This window comes from Stegostoma tigrinum, chromosome 7 (genome assembly GCF_030684315.1).
Source record: "Stegostoma tigrinum isolate sSteTig4 chromosome 7, sSteTig4.hap1, whole genome shotgun sequence".
Taxonomy (NCBI): Eukaryota; Metazoa; Chordata; class Chondrichthyes; order Orectolobiformes; family Stegostomatidae; genus Stegostoma; species Stegostoma tigrinum.
This window is the reverse complement of record NC_081360.1, coordinates 63,713,761-63,739,802: the sequence shown is the minus strand read 5'-3', so window position 1 is coordinate 63,739,802 and position 26,042 is coordinate 63,713,761. Positions and strand designations below refer to the sequence as shown.

The 26,042-nt window shown below is 45.7% G+C and overlaps 1 protein-coding gene across 14 annotated transcripts in view; it reads left to right on the top strand.

The window, feature by feature from the left end:
• The window catches only part of csrnp3 (cysteine-serine-rich nuclear protein 3), a 273,625-nt gene that overhangs the window by 126,973 nt on the left and 120,610 nt on the right, over positions 1 to 26,042 (top strand). For 12 of the 14 annotated variants that reach the window (XM_048535103.2, XM_059647334.1, XM_048535094.2 and 9 more), the window contains one exon: positions 1,107 to 1,206. The gene's annotated coding sequence lies outside the window, so the exon portion shown is untranslated. Of the gene's footprint in view, positions 1 to 402; positions 420 to 600; positions 659 to 1,106; positions 1,207 to 26,042 lie in introns of those variants that run through there. The other 2 variants (XM_048535104.2, XM_048535099.2) reach the window with 2 other exon arrangements.

Sequence of the window (26,042 nt, the reverse complement as noted above, 5' to 3'; positions counted from 1 at the left end):
TGACTGTGTACAATTCTAGCAGTCAGCAGACTATATTTATATGAAGCAGATGATTGGCAACTTATTTACAATAATGAACTGTTTTGTTACTATCCTGCAGATACAGCAGAATGACGTTCTGCAATTCATACAGGTTTCAGGATTGCTCCAAGCTTGGAGTGTAATTTGCTGCACCCTGGTTATCCTGTGGGTTTCTATATACTCTACGATTACCTTCATGGATTGCATTTCCACACTATTACTCTTAATCCAGCATGTGATGTCTGACAATACATAGTGTTAGTCAGCTACTATAATGGTCTTGTATTACATTCGTCCTGTATCTCTCTGCTGATTACTGCTGCGAAGGCTGGTTGCTTGGAAACAGAGGTGTCGTAATGCTGGTCTTTGGCCAACAATAAGAAACAGTGAAACAAAATGTGGGTAGTACTGAAGCAATAATAGCTTCTTTTGGCACAGTGCAGAAAGTTTGCGAGATTTAAGAATATTGCTATTTCTGCACTGCAGCAAGGTCCCAGAGCTATTCTTTCTATTATTCAGCTGGTGTCACTTCTCATCATGCGCATTCACAATTTCTCTGCATCCGTTGTTGATCTTGATCAAAGAGGTTCACTTTCCTACTGAGATCTTTTGGCTGATTGTGCCTGGAAACCTCAAGGTTGTGTACACATTCTTTGCTCATACCCAAACATCCTCTTGATGTTGAGTGTTTCAGCGTTTGATGACCAAAATCATATCCAGTTGAAATTGCTGTTGCAGGCTCTGAGGATACTATAATAGCAAGTTCTGTTGGAAGTAAATGCGATGTGTTGATAGCCTCCATCATGAGTATTCGGGCAATGACTCACTTCTGGAAATCTTAATGAACTGCCTTGATTGGTTCTGTCTTTGCCTTTTTAAAGAATTTTTCTGTAGAACAATTGTGATACGCAAGTTTGAAATTGCAGGTATTTCAGAGTTTTGTAAGGAAACAATTAAAAATTCAACAACTACTGGATGTGGATGAATAGTGCTGACAAGCTATTTTGAAGTATTTAAAATGTAATTAGTTTGCTGCTTATCCAAACAGCCAGATGTTTAGCTAATTTTACAATTTATTTTCTTAGGTAAACTGAGCCAACACCGAAGAGCTGAAGAATCATGCCAAAGAAAATCAGGACCTAGCCAGTAAATCTCCATGAGCTGAAAGTTTGAAAGACCTTCAAGGTGAGTGTATGTTACGACCTATCAATTAAAATACCTACTTTTGAACTGTAACTATTTCACAGGTGAGTCACCTTTTATTTGGAACAGTGAATTGGTGTAGAAGGGAAGTCACAAGTTAAAATCCTAGAAATCATTGGTCTTCAACACTAATGACTTTCCTAACATCATCTTCAGAGCTCTTCAACCCATTTGGATTACCTGTCCTCCTCTTTAGAACACAGAGCATAGAACAGTACAGCACAGTCCAGGCCCTTCGGCCCACGATGTTGTGCTGAACTTTTACCATAAACCTGCTACCTTATACTATCGTCCACATTTGCCTAGCCGCTTAAATGCCCCTAATGAGGTCGTCACCAAGCACCAAATCCAAAGTTGCCGCTCCTCGTGTTGGTCTTTCTTCATAACTGTGTCAGGAATCCTTCCTGAACTCACTGGACAAAATCTGCTCCATCCAAACTATTACAACTAAGATATTTCCAATCAATATTTGGAAAGTTGAAGTCACCCATGACTACAACCCTGTGACTTCTGCACCTTTCCAGTATCTGCCTCCCAATCCGCTCCTCTACCTCTCTGCAACTATAGGGGGCCTGTTTTTAAAAAAAAATCCAACAAAGTGACTGCTCCTTTCTTGTTCCTGACCCCAACCCAAACTGTCTCTGTAGATAGAGATAGTAGGAACTGCAGATGCTGGAGAATATGAGATAACACTGTGTGAAGCTGAATGAACACAGCAGGCCAAGCAGCATCAGAGGAGCAGGGAAAGCTTGACGTTTCGGGTTGGGACGTTTCTGAAGAAGGATCCCGGCCCGAAACGTCAAGCTTTCCTGCTCCTCTGATGCTGCTTGGCCTGCTGTGTTCATCTAGTTTCACACCGTGTTGTCTCTGTAGGCATCTTATTCTCGAACTGCCTTTTCAGTAGCTGCTATACTGCCCTTACTAGCAATGTCACTCCCCCACCTCTTCTTCCACCCTCCCTGTTTCTTTTAAAGCATCTAAATCCTGGAATTTCCAACATCCATTCCTCTCCCCGAGTTACCCAAGTTTCTGTAATGGCCACAACATTGTGGTTCCGAGTGCCGAACCATGCTCTAAGTTATTCTGCTTTATTTCTGATACTTCTTGCATTGAAGTATACACACATTAAACCATCTCGGCGTCCGCAATTACACTTCGTCAACAGCATTTTTTTATAAACCACCTCACTCCCTGTTGTGTCTGGCCGTATACCTCATCTTCTGAATTATAAATCTGGTTCTCCACCCGCTGCCAAATTAGTTTAAACCACCCCGTACAGCTCTAGCAAACCTTCCTCCCAGGATATTTGTGCCCTTCCGGTTCAGGTGCAACCGGCCCATACTGTACAGGCCCCACCTTCCCCAGAATATGCTCTAATTATCCACATAATAGAAACCCTTACTCCTGCACCAGCCCTGTAACCACGTGTTTCGCTGCGCACTCTCCCTATTTCTAACTTCATGATCACGTGGCACTGGTAGTAATCCAGAGACAACTACCCTGTTTGTCTTGGACTTTAGTTTGCAACCTAACTCCCTGTACTTGTTTTTCAGATTCACTCTCCTTTTTCTACCTATGTCATTGGTACTGATGTGTACCGTGACTGCTGGTTGCTCACCCTCCCCCTTAAGGATCTTGAAGACTCCTTGAATGCGGTAACAGTGCGTCCTGGTGGAGCATCAAATTTTAAAATTTTCAATAGTCCCTAGATTCCGTTAAGGTCCCATGAGATTAGAAACCTCGAAAATGACTTCTGTTTATTTAGAGAGGACAGCACAAGCAGAAAACCACAGGCCAGTCAGCCTAATATCTGTCGTAAGTAAAATGCTCAAATCTATTATTAAGGAGGTTATAGCAGGACTCTGGAAAGTCTTCAGTGCACTCAGGCAAAGAAAAATAGCTCTGACAAAGGGTAATTGTGTTTGACTAATTTTTTTGAGCCCTTTAAGAAAAATAACAAATAACATGGATAAAGGGGAACTGACGGATGTACTGTACTTAGATTTCCAGCAAGCTTTTGACAAGGTACAATTTAAGAGGTTACGATATTAAAAATAGACTTCATGGTGTATGGGTGACATATTAGCATGGATAGAGAATTAGTTTGGTTAACAGGTAGTAGATGGTAAGTTGTTTTTTGATTTGGCTTGATACCATAATTGGTATGTCTTAGAGGTAAGAGTTGGAGCCACACTTATTTATGGTTTATATCCAGTAATAGAACTGAAAGCATAGTTGCTGAATTTACAGGCAAAAATTTGGCACAAGAAGTATAAGGTGAAATTGTGACGTGAACTTTTCCACTTCAGGAAGAATAGAAAAACTGCATTTTGCTTAAATGGGGAGAGGTTGATGAACTCTGAGCTACAGAGGAATCTAGGTGTCCCTGTATATGAGTCATAGTAAATTAGTAGGCAAGTGACGAGGACTGCAAATGATGTGATGTTTGATGTAAGGAGAGTACAGTATAAAAAATATGAACATTTTTCTGCAGTTGTGCAAAGTATTGCTGGGACCACATCTTTTAATATTGTGTACAGTCTTGCCCTCTTCTTTTAAGAAAAGATACAAATTTGTGAGAAGTTGTTCAGACAAGGTCCATTCAACAGCTTCCAAAGTTGCGGGGTGATTATCTTATGAGAAAAGTTTGGAAGAATGTAAGGATGTAACTTTTATTGAAATAGGCAAAATCCTTAGCGAACTTAACATAGTGAATTCTGAATAGATGCTTCCCCTTGGGAAAGAGATGAGAAATAGGAGATGGTTGACAAACAAAGGGGCCTGCCATTTAACGTAGAGACGAGAAGGAATATTTTCTCAGAGGGTCATGAGTTACTGTAACTATATTTCCCCAAGAGCAGATGAAGGAGGATTATTGAACACTTCTAAGGCAGAAGTTAACAGATTCTTGACTATGAAGGATGCGGTAGGCAGGAGTGTGGATTTAAGGCCACACTTGACTGTATAGAATTGCGAAGCAGGCTAGAGAGGCTAAAAGGCCTGCTCCTGCTCCTGTTTGTATGTCTTCTCCTGTCAGAAGAAGTGGTACCTTTAGTGGCAAGAACTTTGCTGGCCCTCTTCATCTATTAAGTCACCTTCAATCCAGAGAAGTGGACGAGGGACATGACATTGTTGCTAAAGCATGTAAATGTACTAGTTTGACACTACCCAGCCACTAAAAGAAAATGGAACCGTTTTCCTGGGAATCTGTAGGTGAATGCCTCTGAAAGATAAAGTGAAACTTACCTGTTATACAGTGAAGTTTGAAAACACTACAGAAAATTGTCATTCACTTGCTAGCAGAACTGCAATGATGTTCCAATGATGTAATCCTCGATCTGGTTACGCCCCCTTTTGACTTACAAAGAGAAGTGACTTACAGGAATACTGAAGACCAGAATAGGCTAATACTTAATAGTTTGTCTGAAATTTCCTAACCATGATGTGGCTGAGCTTGTGTTTTGAATTTGTAGTCAGATTAATTTGAAGAGGCAATTAATATGTCATTTTGTGTGAAAGAAGAGTACAAAGAGATTAAAATCTCTGACATCAATCCGGTACTATAATACCAATAGGTTTGGTTTATTTTTCTTAATTGCTTTGACAGGTATCAGTACTGTATGTGTTGTAATACTAACTTCTTATGACAGTCATTCTGTTTCAAGAACATACTGGGTAATAACACGTTGCTTAAGTAAATTAATATTTTGAACATGTGCCATTAAATTTGAATGTTGTATGATTATGTAACCTAAAGAAGAACACGTCAGACCCTAACTGATTCACAGGATAATTTGTTTTGAGTAAATTCACCACAGCACTAGGCTGCCTTTGTTCAGCATCTCTCAGCTTGTTATATGGCTTACGTCACATGCCGTGCATCAAAGCTTTACCTGTGGGAGCAACCTAGCTTTGACAGAAGAACTAATCCTCCGCTATCAAGAAGAGAAAGCAAAGAAAAATGAAGAGAAAGCTGACCTTCACAGACTTCAATACCTTCTTTATGCTGTTGCACTGCAAATACCATGTGAAAGGAGTGAAATTGGTCTCTAGGCAAGTCAGCAGCATACTATATTCTGTGCCAGTTCTTTTTCCATTGGCTTGGAAATATTGCCAAGACTTTTCAATTCACCTCAAGTACAGGCAATAGTGACAAGAGAAAACAGGTCTCAAAAAAATGGTTGAGTTGCTTAATATTCTGTGAACTTTAGTGTGAAAGAGATCAGGTACAGTGAGACGTCTGCCAATTTTCTGTTTTACAGTATTGTCATCAATCGCCTACACCACCTTTACATTTAATGATAAGGTTGCTAATGAATGAACATTCCACAAACATTCTTTGCATCAAAAATTATTAATTTGCATTGCTTCAGGAGCATCTTTACTTGAATTGCTCCTATTGAACTACCGATTAGATTATGATAATGGATGTGAGTTTGCTCGCTGAGCTGGAAGGTTAGTTTTCAGACGTTTCGTCACCATTCTAGGTAACATCATCAGTGAGCCTCCGATGAAGCGCTAGTGTTATGTCCCGCTTTCTATTTATCTGTTTAGGTTTCCTTGGGTTGCTGATGTCATTTCCTGCGTTGGTGATGTCATTTCCTGTTCTTTTTCTCAGGGCATGGGAGATTGATTTGGAGCCAATGTGTTTGTTGATGGAGTTCCGGTTGGAATGCCATGCTTCTAGGAAATCTCGTGCGTGTCTCTGTTTGGCTTGTCCTAGGATGGATTTGTTGTCCCAATCAAAGTGGTGTCCTTCCTCATCTGTATGTAAGGATACGAGTGATAGTGGGTCATGTCGTTTTGTGGCTAGTTGATGTTCATGTATCCTGGTGGCTAGCTTTCTGCCAGTTTGTCCAATGTAGTGTTTGTCACAGTTCTTGCAAGGTATTTTGCAGATGATGCTTGTTGTCTGTATAGGGTCTTCTGAGTTTGTTAGCTGCTGTTTTAGGTTGTAGGTGGGTTTGTGGGTTACCCTGATGCCAAGAGGTCCAGGTAGTCTGGCAGTTATTTCGGAAATGTCTTTGACGTAGGGGAGAGTGGTTATGGTTTCGTGGCCCGCTTTGTCTGTGTGTTTGGGTTTGTTGCTGAGAAATCGGCATTCACAAAAGAGGAGGAAAACAACAACAAACTGCTATTCCTAGATGTCACAGTAGAACGAACAGTCAATGGGGAACTTCAAACCAGCGTCTACAGGAAAACAACACATACGGACCAAATACTGAACTACAGAAGCAACCATCCCAACACCCACAAACGAAGCTGCATTAGAACATTATTCCAACGAGCCACCACACACTGCAGCACAGAGGAAAATCACCTACACAGCGTATTCAAAAAGAATGGGTACTCTATGAACACAGTCCGCCGATTTCTCAGCAACAAGCCCAAACACACAGACAAAACGGGCCCAGAAACCATAACCACTCTCCCGTACATCAAAGACATTTCCGAAATGACTGCCAGACCACTCAGACCTCTTGGCATCAGGGTAGCCCACAAACCCACCAACACACTAAAACAGCAGCTAATGAACTTAGAAGACCCTATACAGACAAAAAGCGAAACGAACGTCATCTACAAAATACCTTGCAAGAACTGTGACAAACACTACATTGGACAAACAGACAGAAAGCTAGCCACCAGGATACATGAACATCAACAAGCCACAAAACGACATGACCCACTATCAATAGTATCCTTACATACAGATGAGGAAGGACACCACTTTTTGATTGGGACAACACATCCATCCTAGGACAAGCCAAACAGAGACACGCATGAGAATTACTAGAAGCATGGCATTCCAACCAGAACTCCATCAACAAACACATTGATTTGGAGCCCATCTACCATCCCCTGAGAAAAAGAACAGGAAATGACATCACCAACACAAGGAAACCTAACCAGATAAATAGAAAGCGGGACATAACACCAGCGCTTCGTCGGAGGCTCACTGATGATGTTACCAAGAATGGTGACGAAACGCCTGGGAACAAACCTTCAAGCTCAGTGAACTAGCTTAGATCTGGAGCAAAATAAAGACCAACTCTCTTGTGGACCAAGAGGAGGAGAGCGCTGTGTTGGAGGTGGAAGGAAGACGTCGGGTTGGCTGTGCACCCTTGCAACCAGTGGATCTTAATGCTGGCTTCGGCCTAACGCTGGTTCAGGGGAGCAGCCAACCTGCAACGATGGCTGCGGCAAGTGCTCGTGCCCCAGGTCAGGGGGTCTGGAACACAATCCGCGTTTCCGTGAAGAAGGTGGATGAAGGTGCACCTGTGGACCGCACCTTCTACGTGAAGAGGGTCCTGTTGGACTGTTGTGAGTTCGCTGCTGCGGACATTTACTGCCTGCAGGATTTCCCTGGAGGAGGTTTTTACGATGTGACCTTCTGGAGTGCCAAGCTTTGCGAGTGCTTCCTGGAAGTTTTCAAGGAGAAAGGAGGTGAGGGTCCCCTCTCTGTATTGACCGCTGTCCCGCTGTTTGTGATGCCAGCGCAGAGGAGCCGTATGGTGACTGTACACGTGTACAACCCGCATGTGCCAGCAGTTGATGTCCTGACCTACCTTGGAAGGTACGTGAAGGTGGAAGGGGACCTAACTGACATCATGGACCCCTTTTGGCATCTGGGCCAGTAAGAGGCAGGTCAAGGTGACGCTGAGGATGGGCGCGGACGGGAACGTCGTAGACCCACCGTCCAGCTTCACGATCGGCGGGAGCAAGGGCTACCTGACCTATGCAGGGCAACCTAAAGTCTGCCATGCCTGTGGTAGGTCAGGTCACGTGGCGGCTGACTGCAAAGCCACCATCTGCTGGAACTGCAGGGAAGAGGGACACCTTGCAAAGGAATGCCTAAAAGAAAAAAACTGCAACCTTTGTGGGAAGCGGGCCACCTCTATAGGGCATGCCCGCAGCGGGGGACCACCTACGCCCAGGTCACCAGCAGGGGCAATGCGGGGCTAGCCCTCCCCGGAGGAGAGGAAGGCACCAGGGCCCAGCAAGGACCCCACTAATGTGTAGGAGGGCCAGGTCGTGCAGGAGGGCCTAGCCCCGCAGGACGGACCCGAGGCCAGCAAAGCGCCCCTGCAGGCTCCAGCCCCCCCCCCCCAACAACCCGGAGTCGATGGAGGCGGCGACAGGCGACCCAGGGGAGTGGACGACCGCCCGGAAAGCGAGGAGGTAGGTGCGTCAGCAGGCCCAGGAACCACAACCGTCAGGCGGGAAGAGGCAGCTGCAGGAGGGCTATAAGAGCTCCTCTGACGAGGGGGGTTCGGAGAGGGCCCGCCTGAAGCAGAAGTTAAAGATCTCGAGGGAGAAGGAAAGCAGCACCACGCTTCCAGGTGACTGGAGGCGTCCTGAGGCTCCCTCCGACACCCAGTCATGTGCCGCTGGGGCACTGGAGGGCCCCCCGGAACTTCCAGGCGGGAAGGAGGAAACAGCGCGTCCCCAGCCTGACCCAGAGCCGGACTCTCCTGCCTCCATACCCCCGATGGGGGGATGCCACCCAGAAGGCAGCACGGACGGTTTCCTGAGCCCGGAGAGCGTCCAGCAGTTAGCCTGGGCAATGGGCATGAAGGGACAGATGGAGGGGCTGCACCTTGGACTTGGGGAGGGTACTGCGGTCACTGCCCACAATGGGGGTACGAGTTGCGAGCATTAATGTGCGCAGTGTCAAGTCCACCGCAAGATGTGTATCCACGTTGGCCTACTTGACCACCATCAAGGCGGACCTCCTGTTTCTGCAGGAGTGCGGGATACCGCACCTCAGCAGGTACGGGAAATGGTCCGGTGCCTGGACCTGTGGGCCTTCGATCTGGTCGGGGGGTAATGACTGTCGCTCCTCGGGCCTGGCTATTCTGCTGTGGGGGCGCGACTTCACCATCTCTCAAGTTCAGGAGGTGGTGGGGGGCGCCTCCTAGTGGCTGACGTCACCTACAGGAACGCTCCCCTGAGGCTAATCAACGTGTACGCCCCAGCGGTACGGAGTGAGCGTTTGGCCATCCTGCAGCGGCTTCCACCCCTGCTGGCTACGTCCAGGCCGGTCATCCTGGGCGGAGACTTCAACTGCATCATCGATGCAGATGGAAGATCCGGCGCAGGGACAGCGGGTGGGGGGGGAGTCAACTGGACTTCACGTCCAGATTCCTGATGGGCACGGTGAAGGACGGCAAACTGCTCGACGTCTTCAGCACCCCTGCAGACGGAGCGCAGTGGAGGTACACCTGGCCGCGGCCGGACGGGTCTATTCGCTCAAGGATAGACTTCCTGTTTGTGTCACGGGTGTTCTCGGTCAGGTCCACCAGCGTCGGCCCGGTGTTCTTCTCTGACCACTGCCTCCTGCTGGCCGACTGTCACTTACAAGACAACCAGCCGGCTGGCAAGTGTTCGTGGAAGCTCAACACGACTCTGTTGACCCCAGAGAACGTCGAGGAGCTTAAGACAGAGTACGCCAGTTGGAGAACCGTGAAACCCCTCTTTGAGTGTCCGGGCGACTGGTGGGAGACGGTCAAGGAGAACATCAAGAGGTTCTTTGTCCTCCAGGGTGCTTGGAAGGCGAGAGAGAGGCGGGGAAAGCTGTCGCGACTCCAGAAAAGGGTGCAGAACCTGCTCCTTCTGCAGTTGATGGGGGTCGATGTCACAGAGGACCTCGGCGAGGTGAGGGGCCAGCAAGCCTCGCTCTTCGCCGCAGAGGCCTCCAGGATAATCTTCTGGTCCAGGGTCCGGTCCGTGGAGCAGGTCGAGACGTGCTCGCGTTTCTTCTTTCAGAAGGTGCACAAAGAGAGCTCTGTGCTTAGCCGGCTGAAGGAGGACGACGGCTCGGTGACGTTGTCTCGGCCTGACATTTTGAGGATCAGCAGATCCTTCTATGCCGGACTGTACGACACGAAGCTCACGGACAGCACAGCCTCCGAGTTGTTCCTGTCGTCTATCATGGAGGTCTTAGACAATGGCACGAGGGAGTGGCTGGACTGGCCGATATCCCTGGACTGACCAGAGCCCTCAAGTCCTTGGAGAGGAATAGAACTCCCGGGAGCGACGGCTTACCAGTCGAGTTGTATTCCGCTCTGTGGGACCTGGTCGGCCAGGACCTGCTAGAGGTGTATGATAGTGCGCTTCGGGCAGGGGAAATGTGCAAGTCCATGAGGAAGGGCATCATCACCCTCATTTACAAGAGGAAGGGGGAGAGGGATGAAATTAAGAATTGGCGTCCCATTTCACTATTGAACGTGGACTACAAAATCCTGGCCAAGATCATAGCCAACCGGGTCAGGTCTGCCCTGGAGTCGGTGATTCACCCTGACCAAACCTGTAATGTGCCAGGCAGGAAGATCGCTGAGAGCCTCGAGCTCATCAGGGATACGATCGCCTACGTACAGGACAGGCGGGTGGACACCTGCCTCGTCAGCCTGGACCAGGAGAAGGCCTTCGACAGGGTCTCTCATGCTTACATGAGGGACGTTCTGTCCAAATTGGGGTTTGGGGAGGGCATCGGCAATTGGATCCGGCTGCTCTACACCAACATCGTTAGCGTAGTCTCGATCAACGGGTGGGAATTGGACAGTTTTCCTGTCAGATCTAGAGTCAGGCAGGGCTGTCCGCTCTCTCCTGCCTTGCTCGTATGCTGTGTGGAGCCCTTCGCCGCATCCATCAGGAAGGACGTGAGCCTGAAGGGCGTGACTGTCCCAGGCAGCGGAGGCCTTCAGGTCAAGACCTCCTTGTACATGGACGATGTCGCCGTCTTCTGCACTGATCGTCGGTCGGTGAGTAGACTATTGGACATCTGCGGCCAGTTTGAACTGTCCTCGGGTGCCAAAGTCAATAGGGGTAAGAGCGAGGTCATGTTCTTCGGGAGCTGGAACGACCGCTCCTTCATCCCCTTCACCATCCGGACAGACTACCTGAAGGTGCTGGGTGTTTGGTTTGGTGGAGCTGGGGCGTGCACTAAGACTTGGGAGGAGCGTATCACCAAATTGAAGCAGAAGCTGGGCAGGTGGACGCTCCGGTCCCCCTCCATCGCGGGTAAGAACCTGGTTGTCAGGTGCGAGGGGCTTTTGGTACTGTTGTATGTGGCACAGGCCTGGCCTATTCCCTGGACCTGCGCCGCTGCGGTCACCTGGGCCATCTTCCACTTCATTTGGGGGTCGAGGATGGACCAGGTCCGCAGGGACACCATGTACAAAGACCTGGAAAATGGGGGGAAAGGGCGTACCGAACACCACCCTCGCCCTGATGGCTACCTTTGTGTGTGGCTGCATCAAGCTGTGTGTAAATCCTCAGTACGCAAACACCAAGTGTCACGACTTACTGAGGTTCTACCTGTCCCCGGTGTTGCGAAGGATGGGCCTGGCCTCGTTGCCGCGGAACGCTCCGAGTAGTTGGACCGTTCAGTACCAACTGTCCTTCGTGGAGAAATTTTTGAAGGGAAACACCTTTGACCACAAGGCCATCAGGCAGTGGTCAGCACGTAGTATCCTCGGGACCCTTCGGGAAAAGGAGAGAGTGGATCCCATCGAGTGGTTCCCCAGGCAGACTGCCAAAGTCGTTTGGCAGAATGCCTCATCGCCAGAACTTTCAAACAAGCACAAGGACATTGCTTGGCTGGCGGTGAGAGGGGCTCTGCCAGTGAGATCCTTTATGCATGCCTGGAATCTCTGCGCCACTGCACGCTGCCCTCGAGGTGGCTGCTGGGGGGACGAGACTGTCGATCACCTCCTTCTGGAGTCTGCCTATGCGCAGGAGGCCTGGAGGGGGATGCAGTGGTATTTGTCGAGGTTCATCCCGAGCAGCTCCGTGACGCGGGACTCCGTGCTCTACGGGCTGTTTCCGGGGACGCACACCGAGACCAACATCAACTGCGCCTGGAGGACCATCAATGCGGCGTAAGACGCTCTTTGGTCTGCCCGCAACTTGCTGGTCTGCCAGCTGAAAGAACTGACCCCGACCGAGTGTAGCAGCCTGGCGCACTCCAAGGCCCAGGACTACGTGCTGAGGGACGCGCTAAAGCTTGGGGCAGCCGCCGCCAAGGCACGGTGGGGAAAGATCACGGTATGAAACCCCTCATCCAGAATAGGAAAAAAGGGCCCTATCTGGTAACTGGGCCCAGCTGGCGCCTTCCCCAACTGGTCAGGGGGCCAACGGGGACTGTGCCGGCTGACGACTGCCGGGGTGTTTTCTTTGCTTTTGTTTTTTTTTCCTTCCTTTTTTTTTCCTTTAGTTGGTGTATGTATCCCCTGGATAACCTGGAGCGGCTTGCATGACTGGTTAGGTGTGTAAATATGTTTTATTTTTTGTACATCTTACGAATAAAGTATATTTTTTCAAATAAAAAAAAAAGTGACGAAATGTCTGAAAACTAACCTTCCAGCTCAGCGAGCAAACTCACATCCAGAACCTCAACCTGAGCTACAAATCTTCTCAAAACTCGCTAGATAATGATAATGCCATTTTACAAAAAATGTGCTTTTTGAGTAAGACAATGAATGAATCATGATAGCTTTTTCAAAAAAAAGCTTTCTTTTTTCACTATTATTGTGGCTTTTTGCATATCAGTTCAGTGGTTGATAAATGATTAAGTAACCTGTATGCATTGAAGATAAGAAAATGTGAGGCTGGATGAACACAGCAGGCCAAGCAGCATCTCAGGAGCACTGATGAAGGGTCTAGGCCCGAAACGTCAGCTTTTGTGCTCCTGAGATGCTGCTTGGCCTGCTGTGTTCATCCAGCCTCACATTTTATTATCTTTTGGATTCTCCAGCATCTGCAGTTCCTATTATCTCTCGTATGCATTGAAGGCCTGTTTCTTAGTGAGCATAGGCAACTGAGATTTTATTTTCAGAAAGAATGTTGCTAGAAGAAAAACCAATTAACAATGTGATCTGATAGAATAAAATCTACTGTGTATGTCAACTCATCCTCATTTTGGTAAATGTCTTCCTTGATATTGGCAATAGGTCCATTTTAATCAGTGAAGCTTAAACCAAAATATGCTGATTTTAGGCATAGTGTGGTGGATATTTTACATAAGCTTGTCACGCATGCAGTAGTTATGTATTCCTATTTTGGAAATTTTGCACCAACAAAAGTGAGGAGGTTAGTTCCATTCTTTCCTACTGTGATTGTATTTAAAATTTATTATTTTTGCAACTGTCACAATTTAAATGTGGTTTTCAATTGTAAGATTTACTCCCATTTCTGCCTGTAGAGTAAGTGGTAAAGATGTATGTGCCTTAGCAATGGAGAAGTTCAGTCTGCTTTAAAGTGGCCCTTTATAATGTTGCATGCCTCTTATGGAATGTAGGTCAGGATACCTGCATAACATTCATTATATGAGTAAATGTGTATAAATATGTGCCATTCATGTTTTATATGCTGTGAATATACTCTATTTAGATGACATAGGTGGTAGAGGGCACATTGTAGAAAATAAGATTTTCGGCCTAATCATCAAGATAAATATGCATCCATAAAATGGAAACATAGGTAAGGGAGCTATCATATAACGGTCATCAAGTCAGAAATTGCATTCTCCTTGGGAGTTTAATCTTTCAGCAGAAACTTAAATGCCTCCAGAGTCAACAATAACTATTCTTCTTTGATGAGCTGTTCTCTCAAGATCAGATATGGTTCTTGTTACCTGCAAAATGGACATGTTAAGAAAGTGTGAAGGTGACTTCATGAAAAACCTTGTTAATGCTGAAACACCATGCTTAATTTGTAAAGTCAACTCTGTAGTTTTAAAAGTTTGACGAGTACTTAAAGTATAATTATCTGTAACCTTGCATTTAATTGTTATATTTATAATATTATATGGAAATCAAAAAGGGTGACAAAATGTCGATATGAAATGGAAAAAATAGGATGTGGAGTAAAGGTAAGGTTGCCAATGTCCCACTCTCTCATTAGACGGGGTTTAACCTGAATGTCACACTCCTCAAGTGCATGGTGAGGTTGAGAAGGCAGGAGAACCTTTGTGGTAGCTTCAGCCAGACCAGGAAATGAACCTGTGCTGTGATGTCACTCTCCATTGCAAACCAACCTTCCAGCCAACTGAGGTAACAGAATATGATGTAAATTAAGTAGGAATATGAAAGTCGTTTGTAAGAACTTTCACAAGTAAAATGAAAGGAAAGTTCACATTTGCCCCTTTAGCAAATTATCATGGGACTGAGGGGATGGCGGAGATGTTTAAATGAGTATTTTGTGTCTGGCTCCATGGTAGACCATATGAATTATGTAGCAGGGCTAATAGGTGAGGAATGTATATAAATTAATAATGAGTGAAACAACAGAATTAGAGATTCATAAAGAGCTAAGTGCCATCAAACCTGCAGCAATAATGGCTATATTGATTATGATTTTTTAAAGCTTCCGTAGATTCATCAGTTTGGAAGTTGCCGAATGTAACATTGTTAGACAAGAAAGGACAAAGGAAAAGCGGGAACTGCAAGCCAGCTTGCCAAACATCAGCTGTCAGGAAAATCCTGGATAAAAACCAAAAGAACTGCAGATGCTATAAATCAAAAACAGAAACAGAAATTGCTGGAAAAGCCTGGCAGGTCTGGAAGGATCTGTAAAGAGAAATCTGAGTTAACATTTCGGGTCCGGTGACACTTCCTCAGAACTGGTAGCAGCTAGAAAATTGTTGGTTTTAATGCAGAAGATAGGGTGGTGGCAGGGGCTAAGGAGTAAATGGTAAGTGGGGATAGAGCCGAAAGAGAGAGAAGAAAAGTTGAACAGACAAAGGAGTTGATAACGATCTGGCTAGGAGGGTGAATAACAGTTAATGGGGACTGTTAGTAGCTACCAATAGGTTGTGTGCCATAGCAGACCATGTGATCATGAGGCCTGGTGGGGACTGGGATATAGAGTTGAAGCCCCAAAGTAATTGCACTCGACATGGAGTCCAGAAAACCACAGGGTCCCCAAGCGGAAAATGAGATGTTGCCCTTCCAGCTCATGCTGAGCTTCGCTAGAACACTGCAGCAAGTCAGAAACAGAGATATTGGCTGGGGAAGGTGGGGTGGTGTGTGGTGTTGAGGTGGCAGGCAACTGGAAGCTCGAGGTCATTTTTGCAGGCAGAATGTGTAGATGTTCTGTGAAGCAGTCACCCAGTCTACGATTTGCTTCCCAAATGTAGAGGACACCATGTTGTGAGCAATGAATGCAATAGACTATATTGTGGGAAGTGCAGGTGAGGTGTTGCTTCACCTGGAAGGTATGTTTGGGCCCTTGGCGACTGGAGTTGGAGGAGGTAAATAGGCAGGTGTCACATCTTCAGTAGTTGCAGGGGCAGGTGGTGTGGGACTGTGGTGAGAGGGGTTTGTGGGAGCGAATAAAGAGTGAACCAGGGTGTCCCAGAGGGAACAGTCTCTGCAGAAGGCGGGCAAGACAGGGGAGGGGAATATGTGTCTGTGTTGGCATCTCCCCAGAGGTGGCAAAAATGGCATCTCTTGACTTCTGGATGTGGATGCTGATGAGCTCTGTGGCGCAGGAGCAGACAAAAACAGTGGGTGTGCCTGGGCAGTGCTGTTTGTGGGGTTTTGGAAGAAGATGGAAGTGAGCTGTGCAGGGTTTGGGACACTTATCAGCTTGGAGGCAGTTTCAGGCAGATCCTGGAGTCTGTTATAAAGGAAACCTTAAGAGTACACTTAAAAAAAAAAGTGTCATCACAGAGAGACAAACTGATTTACAAAAGAGAAATAGTGTTTGACAAAATTATTAGAATTTTTGAAGAGGTAACTTGGGGAGTTTGAAGGGCAGTTAGTTAATTTAATATACTTTGATTTCTAAAATATGCACCATGAAAGGTGCCATATTACATGCAAGATAAAGACTTGTGAAGGTGGCAATTAGTATTTTTCTGTGTAAAATATTTTCAAGCTGGTGGATTGTAACTAATAGAATGTTGCAATGCTTGCTGCTGCCACCACACTTCTTATTCATATTGTAGAACTGGAGTGTTCAATTTAACTTTTAATTGTAAAACTTGAGTGTTAATTACAATTTATAGATTGAGTTGCGTGAACCATTCTAATTCTAAAGTTGTCCTAGTCCTGAGTAGTTAACTGACCACTCTAGCTACAAGTATATTTTCACGGGTTTGGCAGAATTTATGATGTTTATACAAAGAACCAAATCATGATATTTAATATAGGCAGTGGATCTATCAGCCGACATTTTAATGTCAGGCCTCCACTTCTGGATCGCACAGCAGATGTCCTGTTCTGTTGACTGAAGTTCTTTTTCTTCAGACTTTGTAAATTATGCACCAAACTTCTAAGTGTTATCTGCTTGTTACACCAGCTAACCTCTGCTCTGTGTATGGTCAGAGGCATCCCTGAGCTTTGATTGCAAATGTATGTGCATTCCATGATCCATGTCAGATTGGTTTGGAGGTTTGTGTGCCTCCTTTCTGATTGGTATCTTAAGACAGCAGGTCATCTTATCACTGTCACTTCCTATTATCACCTGACTGGTCCCCTAAAATGTGTATCATTTATAGAATCACCATCTTATAGTCTATCTCTGCGAGATATCTAAATTTATAACTCTCTCCCAATATGATGAGGCACCTCAGATTTTAGTATCTGCCAAAGTCTAGTTGATACATGTAAGCATTTTTTTGAAATTCCAGAGCCTATTGATACAGCAGAGATACCAAAACCATATGTTGATGTGTGAGACTACAATGACTGTAATGCCAGAAAAAAATTAACAAAAATGTCACTTTCTTTCTTTTCCAGATAACTAGGATTATGTGAATTGTCATTTGACCATAGCACATTGTTAGGTATGAAACTATATCACTTTACTAAATGTGTACAGACTAGGTTTTGTCATTTAAAGTGACCAGTTCTCTTTAAACCTCACTAAATTTAAGTGCTCCGTTCCCTTAAGATGTGAAGGGATACCATTGTACAGCATCGGGGAGGAGGTGTGACAGTCTGAAACAAGGTGTTATTATCTCCGGGCACACTCGAGGTGACCTGTCACACTATCTCCTCTTTCCCAGGGACTTGAACATCTCCATCAGGTCAGGGAGAGGAGATTGCACTTGTGCAGGAGCTCCCAACAGGCTGGATCCCTCTGGGCCTCAGGCTGCTTGAGCACAGTGGTCAAAGTCTTATGAGGCAAGACTACAAATCAAACTGCATGAGAAGCAGCGTCTGATTTGTAGACAATTAAACTCTGACTGGCCGAGGCTTTGCTGTAGGGAATTCATCAGGCTGCGGATAGCTACAAAGCTTTTGTTTGAATTCAAACCAGACTAGTCAACTCTGATTGTTCAGAAGGAGGAAATTGCTGTCCCCAAGGTTTTGTTCAGTTGTAAAGGGTGCAGTATATTGTTTAGATGTATTTGCAAAAGAGGTGATCCTGTGTGTGAAAATGTGGTTTCTTAAGTACATACATGAACCACACCGAACCTAAGTGTCAGGATTGTTTAGCAAGTGTCATCCACTTGCAGAATCACAGCTAATCACATCATTCGATAAGATTCCCCACAGTAGGCTATTGTACAAAATGCAGAGGAATGGAATTGTGGGAGATATAGCAGTTTGGATCGGAAATTGGCTTGCTGAAAGAAGACAGAGGGTGGTAGTTGATGGGAAATGTTCATCCTGGAGACCAGTTACTAGTGGTGTACCGTAAGGGTCGGTGTTGGTCCACTGCTGTTTGTCATTTTTATAAATGACCTGGATGAGGGCGAGGATGGGTTAATAAATTTGCAGATGACACCAAGGTAGGTGGCATTGTGGAGAGTGACAAAGGATGCTGTAGGTTGCAGAGAGACATAGATAAGCTGCAGAGCTGGGCTGAGAGGTGGCAAATGGAGTTTAATGCAGACAAGTGTGAGGTGATGCACTTTGGTAGGAGTAACCGGAATGCAAATTACTGGGCTAATGGTAAGATTTTTGGTAGTGTAGATGAGCAAAGAGATCTCAGTGTCCATGTACACAGATCCTTGAAAGTTGCCACCCAGGTTGACAGGACTGTTAAGAAGGCATACAGTGTTTTAGCTTTTATTAATAGAGGGATCGAGTTCCAGAAACAAGAGGTTATGCTGCAGCTGTACAAAACTCTGGTACGGCCGCACTTGGAGTATTGCGTACAGTTCTGGTCACCGCATTATAAGAAGGATGTGGAAGCTTTGGAAAGGGTGCAGAGGAGATTTACTAGGATGTTGCCTGGTATGGAGGGAAGGTCTTACGAGGAAGAGCTGAGGGACTTGAGGCTGTTTTCGTTAGAGAGAAGAAGGTTGAGAGGTGACTTAATAGAGACATATAAAATAATTAGGGGGTTAGATAGGGTGGATAGGGAAAGCCTTTTTCCTAGGATGGTGACGGCGAGCACGAGGGGGCATAGCTTTAAATTGAGGGGTGAAAGATATAGGACAGATGTCAGAGGTAGTTTCTTTACTCAGAGAGAAGTCAGGGAATGGAACGTTTGCCTGCAACGGTAGTAGATTCGCCAACTTTAAGTACATTTAAGTCGTCATTGGATAAGCATATGGACGTACATGGAATGGTGTAGGTTAGATGGGCTTGAGATCAGTATGACAGGTTGGCACAACATCGAGGGCCGAATGGCCTGTACTGTGCTGTAATGTTCTATGTTCTAATCATCAGGCTTCTTCATATTGTGCAACTTATGAAGTGGCACTAAGAAGTAATGGTGGGGAAATAAGAAATTAACTAACATTTGAAGTTCATTTTTGATGCATTTAGTAAAACCTGATACTTAACGCAAATATATCACTTTTGAAACAGTTCACAGGACTGTTGGATAGTCTGTTGATACTTCTAACTGTTTTCATTGTTGCCTACCCTGAGGGGGGACTGCTCAAGTGTGGAGCAGTGCCACAATGAAGCAAAATTCTCTGCTACCCTCCAGAAGGACCATAACCTCTTGAAAACAGGTATTTAGGTTTGAGAGTCAATCAGCAATGTTTAGTCTACAATTAAACAAAAGTATCTGTGGATGTGTTCTAAACAAATGTTACTGAACTTGAAAAGTTGACTTTGCTTTCTGTCCACAGATGCTGCCAGACTTAAGTTTTTCCAGCAATTCCTGTTTTAGTTTAATCTGCAGGTCTGTAGTGGGTGAATGTTTCATGTAGGCCAAGTTTTGAGTCATGTAAGTGCAGCCTCCATGTGATCTTACATAATTCCATACTGATGCTCTTGCCAGGAAACTGAACGTGAAGAGAGCAGATTAACTTACAATTGATGGCAATCAAAGGAGTTTAATGCTTTAAAGGTATAAAGCAAGCATTCTGTTGTTGGCAGGAGTGCATTTGCAGTACAGTTGGTCCATATAGAATCTACACGTTTAATGCAAAGTCATTCACCCTCCAATCTGCTGTCAAATTTTTACAGGCTTGTTTGCCACATCTCAGTATTTCTTGGCTTCTTCACCATCACCATTGGCTCCATCTGCATCTTGGCCAGACTCTACTTATCCTTCGTCTGAGGAGGTTGTTGCTTTGCTGGTCCATCTCGTCTTCTCAATTCTTATCTCATTATAAAGCTAGGCTGTGCAGGGTGCAGTGTATAACCTTTGTTATTGAAACCCTACCAGGTGAGTACTGGAATGCTCCTCCTGTGCAGTCCAGATAATGGGAGAGCATCTTCAGAAGACCTGTCCAGTTTTTTTATTGTAATGTTACAGTATTTAATGTAGTGAGATTAATTGTGTAATTTATTTTAATATATGGCCACAATAGCGGCTTTCACCTGTATTGCAACTTAACATAGGAAAATGTGTCCAAGCATTTCACAGTTGTGATTGGACACCAGCAGCAATAGGAGAAGAATTTAAAATAATGATCAAATGTGTACTTGACAAGGTCAATCATGAGGAGACTTTGAAGTTCGGGAGAGTCAAAGAAACAGAAGGGACAGAAAACGGCTTTTGGCATACTTGCCTTCATTGGTCAGAACACTTGAGATAAGAGTTGGAACATCATGTTGTGGCTGTATAGGGACATTGGTTAGGCCACCTTTGGAATACTGCACGCAGTTCTGGTCTCCCTTTTATAGAAAAGATGTTGTTAAATTTGACAGGGTGCAGAAAGCATTCACAAGGATGTTGCTAGGATTGGAGGGTATGAGTTCTAGGCTGGGGCTAATTTCCCTGAAACTGTCAGAGGCTGAGGGGTGACCATACAGAAGTTTATAAATCCATAAAGTCACGAGGGCATGGATAGGGTGGACGGGCAAAGTCTTTTTCCTAGGGTGGGGAGTCTAAAACTAGAGGACGTAGGTTTAAGGAGAGGGGAAAGGTTTTGAAAAGGACCTGAGGGTTGACTTTTTTGCGCAAAGGGTGCTGTGTGTATGGAACAAGCTGCTAGAGGAAGTGTTGGAGGTGGGTACGGTTCCAACTTTTAAATGGCATCTGGATGGGTATGTGAATAGGAAGAGTTTAGAGGGATGCAGGCCAAATGCAGACACATGGGATGAGGTCAGATTGGGATGTCTGGTTGGCATGAGCAAGTTGGATCAAACGGTCTGTTTCCATGCTGTATGTCTCTGACTCTGTATGACATCTTGATAAAGACAACATAAAGCAGAATTTTGGATGAGTTGGAGAGGGAATTGCTGAGGGATGTTGAAACTTCTGTAAGTTTTGAGATTATAAATAGTTCATTTAGATTTAGAATGAGAGCAATCTGTGCTTTGCTCCAAAATGAACCTGATATACAGTGCCTGGCAAAAATACATAAATTAGCAATGGGGTGGTTAAGAAGTTTAATTTTATCAAGTTTGGAACCATTTTTAATCACTCTGAGACCATCCCATGTCAGAAGTGAAGTATCTTGGGTTCAGGGCTACTTGTTTATTACAGGGAAGGATAATCTGCATGTAGTAGCCATCTGTCTGGTGATATGTGCACTGTCTTGGAGCAGAAAGCTAGCACATATTCAAGTAACTCAAAGATGATGATCTACCTTGGATTTAGATTTAAATTCTATTGTCACATGTACTCAAGTACCGTGAAAAGTGTCCAATGTTGCAGCACAGGGCATCTAGGAACAAAAAACCTGGTACAAAGTATTAAAGAAACATGGTTTAAAAAGTTAAGTGTTACAGATCCTCATAGGATGAGTAGAAATGTAAAGAAATAAGGTAATAGTTAAGATTAAAGTCCTCCTTAATGTAAGATTAGAAAAATAAAGGAATAAAGCTCAAAGTTCAACAGATGTGCCAATTGTTGCACAAGTAGGTACAGGACTGAAGGGGTTAACGCTGAGGAATGCTCTGAGCAATACTCAACATGATTGTGTCACACAGCTTTGTGGGAGAACTGCTTAGAGACTTGAAGGTTTTTTTTATAGCTTCTGTAATGATATTTATCATTGTAATATAATTTGTAAATAGCTGCTTTCATCGATCAGACCACATGTTTAAGACAAGCCTGTTCTAATTAGACTATTTGGTGGTTTTACCCTACCGCACTGGACCAAGCATGCCTTGTAGATGACAGAACCACGGAATTATAATAGCACAGGAGGAGGGCATTTAACCCATTATGCTTGCAGCAGCTCTTCAATGGAGCATTATTACCTAGTGCCAATCTCCTGCTTTTTCCCCATACCCTTGGACATGGTTTCTATCCAAATCGTGATCCAATGCACTCTGAATGCCTGCCAAGAAGGAGGAAGAAGGCAACAAATCAACCTGATTTCTTCTGCAATGTGATGGGTAGTGGTGAGGATTCCTCTTAGAATAAGTGCTGTCAAAGTACTTCAGGCCAAAGAGAACTGTGATGTTCAAACAAGAAACATTCCATCAGTGATCCTTGAGAATCGTGAATGTGTGAAATCGAAACAATTACTATGACACTGCTGTGCACGGTGTACATTTGGTACACTGATCGCTGAAATAATGCATGGACAATTAATTGAAAGCATTTTAATTCTGTGTATGAATGGAGTGTTTTCTCTTGGAGGAGGATAATCTAAGTTTGAGAAATTGAATTTATCATGTTAGATTCCAAGGAGTGAAAAGATGATTCACCCAAAGTGCAAGGGTTACAATCGAGTGAATTTCAGTATTTTTTTTTTCAAAATGTGCCATTGGGCTTGGAAACCTTCAAAACAATACTCAGATTTTATAAGTCACGATGCTATATCTAGCTTGACGCCAAAAGTATAATTTATTTTTTAAGGGGAAACTTTTTGCAAAGATCTATTAGAAGTTAAAGTAGAATTCACTAGTTCAACGCATGGAAGAATTCTTACCAGAGTATCATACAACGTGTATAATGACAGAAATGTGTGAAGATCCCCACACAAATGCATACTGTGCAGAGTGTCCATTTCACAGTGTGGTATGTATGCTTGTGTTTCAGAATCCCTCCTTCTAGTAGTGCTATTTGCTGATACTAAACAATAAACAGTCATGTAAAATACATAGACAATAAAATGTGAGGCTGGATGAACACAGCAGGCCCAGCAGCATCTCAGGAGCAGATGCTGCTGGGCCTGCTGTGTTCATCCAGCCTCACATTTTATTGTCTTGGATTCTCCAGCATCTGCAGTTCCCTTTTATCACATGTAAAATACATAGAAAGGAGGAGATTTGGCCATACTGTGTGTAGAAATCTTCAAGCAATAGAATGTTATGTGTACATTTTGTGAATGCGTGACCATTGTCCCTGCTGTGACAAAGCTTTCAGCAAAACGATAAACTAAAGGTGAATATGTGAACACCCACAGGATAAAATCTTACTGGTACAATATCCGAATCCAGCAGAGGTTTAACCAGAGGAGGGAAATGAAAATATGAAGGCACAAATTGAATTTGTTACAGGTTGTAAACTTTACGTGGCACTGACCATTCTTAAGTCGTCACCATTGGTTATCTGCTTTTGCAGAGACATTCAAGATGCTTGATAGAGATCTGACCAAGACCATTTTGAAGACCGTGAATGTGAGGATACATTTCCTTTCCTCTGAGTGATATTGACCATCTGACTCCATCAAGTTTTTATTTCACTGAACAACAGTCCCCGATTCGTAAATCTGATCATTAAAGCAATCTTCATACCTCAAAGATTATTTCTGTATTTAGGTTAGATTAGATTCCCTACAGTGTGGAAGTAGGCCCTTTGGCCCAACAAGTCCACACCGCCACTCGAAGCATCCCACCCAGACTCATCCCCCTATAACCCACTCACCCCTGAACACTACGTGCAATTTAGCATGGCTGATCTACCTAGCCTGCACATCTTTGGACTGTGGGACGAAACCGGAGCACCCAGAGGAAACCCACGCAGACACAGGGAGAATGTGCAAACTCCACACAGACAGTCACCCAAGGCTGGAATCGAACCTGGGTTCCTGGTGCTGTGAGGCTTCAGTGCTAAACACTGAGCCACCATGTCGCCTGACGCTTGTCTGTCTTTTCTAAGAAGCGACTTACAATCATGGAGTCACGTCAATCCCATCAGCCCAACTCATCAATGCCAACCAGCTGTCCTAAGTAAATTCAACCCCATTTGCTAGCATTTGGTCAATATCCCTCTAAACCATTCCTATTCATATGCCCATCCAGATGCCTTCTCAACGTACCAGCCTCATCTACTTCCTCTGACAGCTCATCTCACACTCTCTCTTTCACACACACTCTCTCTTTCACACACACTCTCTCTTTCACACACTCTCTCTCTTTCAAACACACTCTCTCTTTCACACACACTCTCTCTTTCACACACACTCTCTCTTTCACACACTCTCTCTCTTTCACACACTCTCTCTTTCACACACTCTCTCTTTCACACACTCTCTCTTTCGCACTCTCTCTCTCTCGCACTCTCTGTCGCACTCTCTCTCTCTCGCACACTCTCTCTCTCGCACACTCTCTCTCGCACACTCTCTCTCTCTCGCGCTCTCTCTCTCGCACTCTCTCTCGCACTCTCTCTCTCTCGCACTCTCTCTCTCTCGCACTCTCTCTCTCTCGCACTCTCTCTCTCTCTCTCTCTCGCACTCTCTCTCTCTCTCTCTCTCTCGCACTCTCTCTCTCGCACTCTCTCTCTCGCACTCTCTCTCTCGCACTCTCTCTCTCTCGCACTCTCTCTCTCTCGCACTCTCTCTCTCTCGCACTCTCTCTCTCTCGCACTCTCTCTCTCTCGCACACTCTCTCTCTCTCGCACACTCTCTCTCTCGCACACTCTCTTTCTCTCGCACACTCTCTCTCTCTCGCGCTCTCTCTCTCGCACTCTCTCTCTCTCGCACTCTCTCTCTCTCGCACTCTCTCTCTCTCGCACTCTCTCTCTCTCTCGCACTCTCTCTCTCTCTCTCGCACTCTCTCTCTCTCTCTCGCACTCTCTCTCTCGCACTCTCTCTCTCGCACTCTCTCTCTCTCGCACTCTCTCTCTCTCGCACTCTCTCTCTCTCTCTCGCACTCCCTCTCTCTCGCACTCTCTCTCTCTCGCACACTCTCGCTGTCTCTCTCTCTCTCTCTCTCTCTCTCTCTCTCTCTCTCTCTCTCTCTCCTCTCTCTCTCTCGCACTCTCTCTCTCTCGCACACTCTCTCTCTCTCGCACACTCTCTCTCTCGCACACTCTCTCTCTCGCACACTCTCTCTCTCGCACACTCTCTCTCTCGCACACTCTCTCTCTCGCACACTCTCTTTCTCTCGCACACTCTCTCTCTCTCGCGCTCTCTCTCTCGCACTCTCTCTCTCTCGCACTCTCTCTCTCGCACTCTCTCTCTCTCGCACTCTCTCTCTCTCTCTCGCACTCTCTCTCTCTCTCTCTCGCACTCTCTCTCTCGCACTCTCTCTCTCGCACTCTCTCTCTCGCACTCTCTCTCTCGCACTCTCTCTCTCGCACTCTCTCTCTCGCACTCTCTCTCTCTCGCACTCTCTCTCTCTCGCACTCTCTCTCTCTCTCGCACTCCCTCTCTCTCGCACTCTCTCTCTCTCGCACACTCTCGCTGTCTCTCTCTCTCGCTCTCTCTCTCTCTCGCGCTCTCTCTCTCTCGCACTCTCTCTCTCTCGCACTCTCTCTCTCTCTCGCACTCTCTCTCTCTCTCTCGCACTCTCTCTCTCTCTCTCTCTCGCACTCTCTCTCTCGCACTCTCTCTCTCGCACTCTCTCTCTCGCCACTCTCTCGCACTCTCTCTCTCGCACTCTCTCTCTCGCACTCTCTCTCTCGCACTCTCTCTCTCGCACTCTCTCTCTCTCGCACTCTCTCTCTCTCGCACTCTCTCTCTCTCGCACTCTCTCTCTCTCTCTCTCGCACTCTCTCTCTCTCGCACACTCTCTCTCTCTCGCGCTCTCTCTCTCGCACTCTCTCTCTCTCGCACTCTCTCTCTCTCGCACTCTCTCTCTCTCGCACTCTCTCTCTCTCGCACTCTCTCTCTCTCTCGCACTCTCACTCTCTCTCGCACTCTCTCTCTCTCTCTCTCTCGCACTCTCGCTCTCTCTCTCGCTCTCTCTCTCGCTCTCTCTCTCGCTCTCTCTCTCGCGCTCTCTCTCTCTCTCGCTCTCTCTCTCTCGCGCTCTCTCTCTCTCGCACTCTCTCTCTCTCTCGCACTCTCTCTCTCTCTCGCTCTCTCTCTCTCTCTCTCTCTCGCACTCTCTCTCTCTCCTCTCCTCTCGCACTCTCTCTCTCGCACTCTCTCTCTCGCACTCTCTCTCTCGCACTCTCTCTCTCGCACTCTCTCTCTCGCACTCTCTCTCTCTCGCACTCTCTCTCTCTCGCACTCTCTCTCTCTCGCACTCTCTCTCTCTCGCACTCTCTCTCTCTCGCACTCTCTCTCTCTCTCGCACTCTCTCTCTCTCGCACTCTCTCTCTCTCGCACTCTCTCTCTC